Raw genomic sequence first — 8,493 nt, forward strand, 5'->3', positions numbered from 1 at the left:
CTGCTCTGCTCTGCTGTCCACAAACAAGTGTGATCTAACCACTCTGCTTGGTCTGCCTCCTAGCCTGGACAAAGCCAGCATCATGCGAAATCTAAGACTTAAAAAAATATCAAGTATAAACAAGTTATATGCTTCCAGACCCAAACAAGATGTGGACATCAGGCCTTGATTATAGAACCCTTACCAATCTCCAAATATGGGCCTCATTCAATCAAGTTGGACTACTATGATTAAGGGAGATTAGGTTCCAACCCAGGTCAAATGATTTCTCCTAAAGAAATAAATCGAAGGGGCGGCTAGGTGGTGTAGTGGACACTTAATGATAACCTAACTGTGTGGCCTTGGGCAAGCCACTTAACCCCATTTGCCTTGCAAAAACCTAAAAAAAAAAAAAAGAAAAAGAAATTGAGTCAGGAAAATCATACTTCAGCTCATGCTGATTCTCATTTTCCCAATCTTTCCAGTGAGAACCCCATCTGCATTGTATGGAAGTTAAGCTACATTGCATTGCTGGTATCATGGATCATTTGCACAATAGCATCTCTTGATGATCATACTTGGAATCAGAATATCAATTAACAGTCCTATAAGGTCTGAAATAGCAAGCTCCAATAATCAGAGCTTCAATGAAGGTCAGCTCCCAAGGATCAAATATCCCAGATAATAAATATTGACATAATGTCACATTGGTAAGAAAAAGAGATCACAACTTATCTTCTCAATACTGCACAAATGATTCTACTTGAAGATTCCTAATGATAAACAATAAACACTTAGGATATATAAATACAGTAATCCATATATATAGTTATTTTATGAAATATTATCCACAGGAAACATGTTCATATCAGCAATGTTCAAATAGACATAGATGACTGCTCTCAGAATTCTCTGCATTCTGTTTAATTATACTCATAACATTCTGAAAGAATAAGATGATTCAGGTAGTGAATCTCACATTAGGTGCTGGAATGGCAGCAGATTCAGATCAAACAGCAAGATCACTAGCTTTAAACCTGAGACTTGAGCTGCTTAATTGTTGACTCCATTTCTCTGAAAGCATCCATTTTTGGATGATCCAAAGGCTTGGCAACCTAAGAATAAAAATCCAAATATTCAGGGTCCCAAGCTCTCATTAATCACAGTAGGTTTGATATAGTTGTTATCAATATTTAATTATCATTGCAATAAATTAGCTTACAGATGAAAATTTAATAGACTGTCTACAAATCACACAAAAGACTTTTACAAATTTTTTTCCCCTCCTCAACTTCAATCTTTCTTGCTAAATGTATTTCTCTTTCTTCAAAACAGACTAAAACTTATCCTGATATTAAAGGAACAATCACTAAACCTTTCTGAAACAAATTAGTTGTAAACTTATAGAACCTTAAAAGAAAAATAAATCTTTAAAAGGGGAATTTAAGGGTGGCACAGTTGATAGAGCACCGGTCCTGGAGTAGGAGGACCTGAGTTCAAATCCGGCATCAGACACTTAATGATAACCTAGCTGTGTGGCCTTGGGCAAGCCAATTAACCCCATTTGCCTTGCAAAAAAACCTAAATACATAGATAGACAGATAGATAAATGAATGAATAAAAGTGGAATTTATTAAACTTAAGTTGGTGTAAATTATCTTAAGTATCATAAATAAATCCTAAGAGTCTGAAAAACAAAATAAATCCTTAATTGCCACAAAGTTTCTGAGGAGCACCTTCCTTTAGGAAGAAGGTTTTTACAATGGGGGAAATCTCAGTTTTTTCCTAAGCCAACAAGAACATACTTTACATCAATAAAAAAAAGTTTACTAGACCTTAATCTGTGTATGTGTGTATATGTAAATACAAACATGCACATATATATGTATATGGGACATTATATACTGAGTAGAATATATATGTAGACACAAATATATATACATATATATTTTATATATATATATATATATATATATAGAGAGAGAGAGAGAGAGAGAGAGAGAGAGAATTTTAATTATCTCACTTGATATAATACCACATAGTGACTAGGTGATAATTCACTTAAACCTCTAGAAACACAGCACTGGCCAATTGCTTTAAACCTCCAAATTAACATATAGATATAAAGCTATCTTTAGATGAAACAGGCTTGAAAATTACATCTCATAGCAGTTTCTGTGTTTCCCCATCATTTTCATCAAATCATTCTTTTTTTCTTAGGTTTTTGCAAGGCAATGGGGTTAAGTGACTTGCCCAAGGTCACACAGTTAGGTCATTATTAAGTGTCTGAGGTCGGATTTGAACCCAGGTACTCCTCACTCCAGGGCTGGAGCTGTATCTACTGCCCCACCTAGCTACCCGTTCATCAAATCATTCTTGATGTTTGTGAGTGTTATGACTCAGTGGAGTACACCAAATATCCACACCTTTTCTGTTCCAGTCTTAGCAGCTGTATATTACCTCAACTTTCCCTTCAGGTCTGCAACAAATTGCTGCAGCTCTAATCTCCTGACATGAATTTTTCTGGTAGTCATTTTGCCTTAGGGCTATTACTTCTTTTAATAGGAACATTTAACTGAAGAGTAGAAGTCCAGTACTCTGCACCACATATTACCAAGTTCTTCTTTCTCATATTCTGTCTGCCTCTCCTTAAACTGGCATAGTCTATTTTTTTATTTTTATTTTTTTAGGTTTTTGCAAGGCAATGGGGTTAAGTAGCTTGCCCAAGGCCACACGGCTAGATAATCATTAAGTGTCTGAGGCTGGATTTGAACTCAGGTCCTCCTGACTCCAAGATCCACTGCGCCACCTAGCTGCCCTCATAATCTATTTTTTAAAAAAATGTTATTTAATATTTTCCCGTTACATGTAAAAATAGTTTTCTACATTCATCTAGAAACTTTGAGTTTCAAATTTTCTCCCTTCCTCCACCCCACATTGAGAAGCTAGCAATTCGATATTGATTATACATGTATAGTGAAGAAAAGCATCTCCAAAATAGTCATGTTGTGAAAGAAAACATTTATTAAAAAAAAAAACCTCAAAAAAATAAAGTAAAAATGTATGCTTCAATCAGCATTCAAACACCATCAATGCTTTTTAGGTTTTTCTGAGAGCATCTTGCTCATCATTTCCTGTAGCAAAATAATATTCAATAGCAGTTACATAAAACAATTTATTCAACAATTCCCCAATTGATGTACATCTCCCCAATTTCTAATTCTTTGCCACCAAAAAAGAGCTACTATAAATATTTTTGTACATATAGGTCTATTATTTTGGGGGGTTTTGGTTGTTATCTTTTTTTGGAATACAGATTTAGTAGGGGGCATAGTTCTAAACTGTTCTATAAAATAATTGAATTACTTCACAATTCCAGCAAGAGTGCCTTAATGTTTCATTTTTCCCACATTCTTTCAAATATTTATCATTTTCCTTTTCAATCCTATTAATTAATAGATATGAGATTTTACCTCAGAATTGTTTTAGTTCACCTTTTTTCAATCAATAGTGAGTTAGAGCAGTTAGAGCAGTTTTCATATGATCATAGCCTTGATTAATTCATCCAAAAATAGTTCATACCTTTTGATCATTTATCAGTTAATTCTGTATACTTTATATTTGAGAAATGAGATGATTATTAGAGAAATCTGTTCCAAACTTTTTTTTCAGTTATTACGGCTAACTGTATTTCTTTCCATCCTATTCCCCGCTATTTATTTTTTTCTATCTCTCCTTTTGCCCTGCCCTTCCTCAAAAGTGTTTGACTCTGACTACCATCTCCCCCATTTTGCCTTCTTTTCTATCACAACCCTCCTCTCTCATTCCCTCCTACTTCTCTGCAGGGTAAGATAACACTTGAATGTGTATGATATTCCCTCTTTGAACCAAATTTGATGAGAGTAAGGTTCACTCATCCCTTACCTCCCCTATCTTCTGCTCCACTGAAAATTACTTCTTTTATGTGAGACAATTAACCACATTCTTGACCTGTCACTGTCTCCAAGTACATTACACTCACCCATAAATTTTATTTTTTAAACATCATTCCTTCATATTCCATTTATATCTGTGCCCTCTGTCTATATAGACTCCTTCTAACTGTCCTAATAATGAGAATGTTACAACTTTCAAGTATCATATTCCCGTGTAGGAATATGAATGGTTTAACCTTACAAAGTCCTTTATGATTTCCTATGTATTTGAAAGTCAAATTTTGTGTTCAGCTCTGGTCTTTTCATGAGAAAAGCTTAAAATTCTCCTATTTCACAGAATTTCCATCTTTTCCCCTAAAAGAGTATGATCAATTTTCCTAGGTAGTTGATTCTTGGTTTTAATCCAGACCGTTTTGCCTTCTGGAATATCATGTTCCAATGTCTATTTTTAAGATATTTTCTACTGTATTTTTTGTATCTCCTTCACTGAGCTGCTGACTTGGTTCATATGATTTTCCTACATCACTCTCATTTCTCTTCCCAATTTTTGCTCTACCTCCCTTACTTGGTTTTCAAAATCTTTTTTGAGCTCTTCCTTAGCCCAAGACCAATTCATATATTTTAGAGGCTTTGGATTCAGAAACTTTGCCTTTGTTCTGAGTGTGTATTTTGGTTCTCCATAGGACTAAAGTAATTGTCTATTGTTGGATTTTTTCCTTCTGTTATTTGCTCATTTTCCCACTCTCTGACTTGATTTTAACTCTTTGTTAAAGTGGGGGTCTTCTTCAAAGACAGAGGATGCACTAATCCAAACCTTTGAGGGTTTTTGCAGCTTTTTCAGGGACATCCCCCCACCCACCCAAGGATTAGCCTCTTTTACTGCTCTCCTGGCCTATGCTCTGGTTTGATCACAAGCACTCCTTTCTGCCCTGGAACTATGAGGAGAGTCCCTGCTCTGCTGAAGGCAGTAAGCTCTGCTGTACATCTGCTCCTTTTCCTGAAACTTGGGTCCCAGACTGTGACCTGGATCTGAGTAAGGGTGAAAAGAAACAGGTTACTGCCTTAGGAATAACAAAGAGACTTCTGCAATCTCCCCTGACCCCCTTAACACCCATGGACTGAGCACTGTGGGAGCAGCTGGCAGGTGGCTCCCCATGTCTGCTTCTCATCCCCAGGGTGCTAGGTCTTCACCAAGGTCTGCTCTGGAATGTGTTCTACTCTCACTCTGGTACAGTAGAGTTTTTCTGCTAACCTTCCAAGTTGTCTTTTGGCAATCCCTTAACTGGAAATTGCCACCACTGCCACAGACCCAGGCACCCCCAGGGACCCAGGTATGCCAGTCTATTCCTGGATGGCTGGACCCAGTGTGCTCTGGTGTGACCTGGGCTATGCTGTAGGCCCTAATCCTAGTTAGACCCTTTCTATGGATCTTCCAAGTTGTCTTGGGCTATTTCATTCAGTCTTTTTTGTGGGTTCTGCCACTCTAGAATTTGTTTAGATTCATTATTTAAAGGTATTTGAAGTGGTTTAAGGGGAAAGTTCAGGAGAGACCCTGACTTTACTGCACCATCTTGGTTCTACCTCCTCAATTTTAATTTTTAAGAAATTATTTTCTTAGTGAGTACCTCTTTTTTCTATTTGGCCAGTTCTGCTTTTTTAAGGCATTCCTTTCCTCATTGATTTTTTATATCTATTTTACCATTTGTCTTATTCTGTTTTTTAAGGTGTTTGTTTTTTTAGTATTTTTTGGTGTCTATTTTAGTATATTTACCAAGTTGTTGATCTGTTTTTCATGCTTTTCATTTTTTAATTTTTTTAATTTTCTTTAATAGGGTTAAATGATTTGCCCAAGGTCACATAGCTAGGCAATTATTAAGTATCTGAGGCCAGATATGAACTCAGGTCCTCCTGGATCCAGGGCCAGTGCTCTATCCACTGTGCTACCTAGCCGCCCCACACGATTTTCTTACTTTGCTCCAAATCTCATTCCAATTTTTCTTCTACTTGACTTTCTTCTTATTTGATTTTCAAAGTCCTTTTGAGTTCTTCCATAGGCTGAGACCAATTCATATTTTTCTTGGAGGCTTTGGATGTAGGAGCATTGAGTTTACTTTCTTCTGAGTGTGTGTTTTGATATTCCTTGTCACTATAGCAACCTTGTATGAACAGACTATTTTTTCTGTTTCCTCATTTTTGAAACCTGTTACTAGATTTTTACTCTGTTAAAGTAGGGCTCTGCTTCCAGGGTGGAAGCCACCCTGTCTCAGGCTTCTGGAATTTTTTTACATCTATTTTCATAGAAACTTCCAAGGCCTGTAAATTTTCAAACCTTCTATGGCAATATGATTTAAGGAGAGGTTTTTACTAAGTTCCTGATTTGTGCTCTTGTCAGTGAGTGATCAAAAGCACCCTTTCTGCTTGGGAACTGTGAGGAGGGTCTGCACTTCATTTAGGTCACAAGTTTTGTTATGCTAATGCTCCCCCTCATCCTGGGACTGCCACCCAGGACCGCAATGTGGATCCAAGTATGGGCAAAGTAACAAAATCCTTCTTCAATGCATGCAAAGAGACCGCTGTAATCTTCTTTTGAAATGTTCTTCAACCCCTTACCATCTGTGAACTGAGAGTACTGGAAGAAGCAGCTTAATGTTGCAAATTCAGTGGCTCCCAAGATTTGTCTCCTCCTGGTTTTCTGGGGCTGGAGCTGTGCTAACCTGGAATGCACTGGTCTATGCTCTAATCTCACCCTGATGCAAAAGATCTTTTCTGTTGACCTTCTAAGTTGTCTTTGGCATCTATAGGTTAAGAGGTCTGGAAACAGCTACTATTGTCACTGATTCAGGTGCCCTGAGACCTCTTCTTGGTTTTCTGGGGTTGGGTCTGCAGTGGCACAGTTGTTAGATTGTGCTCCTATCTAACTCTGGAGGAACATCCTTTCCTCTTGGGCTGGAAATTCTTTTTCCTGAGTTCTGCTATTTGAGAATTTGTTTAAAGTCATTTCTTAAAGGTATTTGGAGGGACTGGCAGGAGAGCTGAGGTGAGTTCCTGACTTTACTATGCCATCTTTTCTCTGCCTTGACATAGTCTATTAAATGTCAATGGTTAATGTCATCAGTGACTGCTGCCATGAAATTAAAAGTCTTTCTCCTTGGCAAAACTGGGAGAGCATACTGAAAAGAAGAGATAACACCTTGTTGACAAAGGTCTGTATAGTCAAAGCTTTGGTTTTTCCTGCCTTTCTGCACTTGATTATTAGGTTTTTATGTCCTAGTACATGCTCAATTTTTGTCTAACTGCCATGTACTACAGAAAAAAAAAGTATATTCCTTTCTATCCCCATTCAATTTCCTCCACAGGTCTATCAAATCTAGATTTTCTAACAATCTATTAAACTACTTAACTTCCTTCTTGTTTATTTTATGATTTGATTTATCTAAATCTGAGAGTGGGAGGTTGAGGTCTCCCACTAGTAGAGTTTTGCTATCTATTTTTGCAGCTGCTTTGTCTGAGATAAGGATTGCTACCTCTGCTTTTTTTCACTTCAGCTGAAGCAAAATATATTTTTCTGAGTCAAACGTTCAAAAAAACAAGCCATTTTCCAATTGACAAATTGTCAAAGGATATGCAAAGGCAATTCACAGGTGAGGAAATCAAAGTGGTCCATAGCCATATGAAAAATTGCCCTAAAGCACTACTTATTAGAGAAATGCAAATTAAAGTATCTCTGAGGTACCACCTCACACCTCTCAGACTGGCCAATATGACCAGAAGGATAATGATCAATGTTGGAAGGGTTGTGGGAAATCTGGGACACTAATGCATTTACTGGTGGACCTGTGAACTCATCCAAACCTTTCTGGAAAGCAATTTAGAATTACGCCCAAAGAGTAATAAAAACATGTATACCTTTTGATCCAGCAACACCACTACTGGTTCTATGCCCTGAAGAGATCATGAAAAAGGTTAAAAACGTCACTTGTATGAAAATATTCAAAGCAGCCCTGCTTGTGGTGGCAAAGAATTGGACATTGAGTGAATGTCTATCAATTGGGGAATGGCTGAACACTATTGTTCTATTAGAAACCAGGAGGAATGGGATTTCAGAGAAGCCTGGAAAGACTTGCATGAACTGATGCTGAGTAAGATGAGCAGTAACAGAAGAACATTGTACACTCTAATAGCAACATGGGGTTGATGATCAATCTTAATGGACTCGCTCACTCCATCAGTGCAACAATCAGGGACAATTTGGGGGTATCTGTGGAGAATACCATCTGTATCCAGAGAAAGAATTGTGGAGTTTAAACAAAGACCAAAGAGTATTACCCTTAATTTTTTTTAAAAATGTTATCTTATTATGTAATTTTGCTATCTCTTATATTTTATTTTTCCCTAAGGTTATGATTTCTCTCTCAACATATTCAATTTTGATCAATGTATAGTATGGAAACAATGTGAAGACTATCAGACTGCCTTCTGTGGGGGGTGGGGGGAGGGAAGTGAGATTGGGGGAAAAATTACAAAATGCAAAAAAAACAAAAAATAAATAAATCTTCCCCCCCCCAAAAAAAGAAACTTG

The sequence above is a fragment of the Macrotis lagotis genome, chromosome X (genome assembly GCF_037893015.1).
Source record: "Macrotis lagotis isolate mMagLag1 chromosome X, bilby.v1.9.chrom.fasta, whole genome shotgun sequence".
Classification (NCBI taxonomy): Eukaryota; Metazoa; Chordata; class Mammalia; order Peramelemorphia; family Peramelidae; genus Macrotis; species Macrotis lagotis.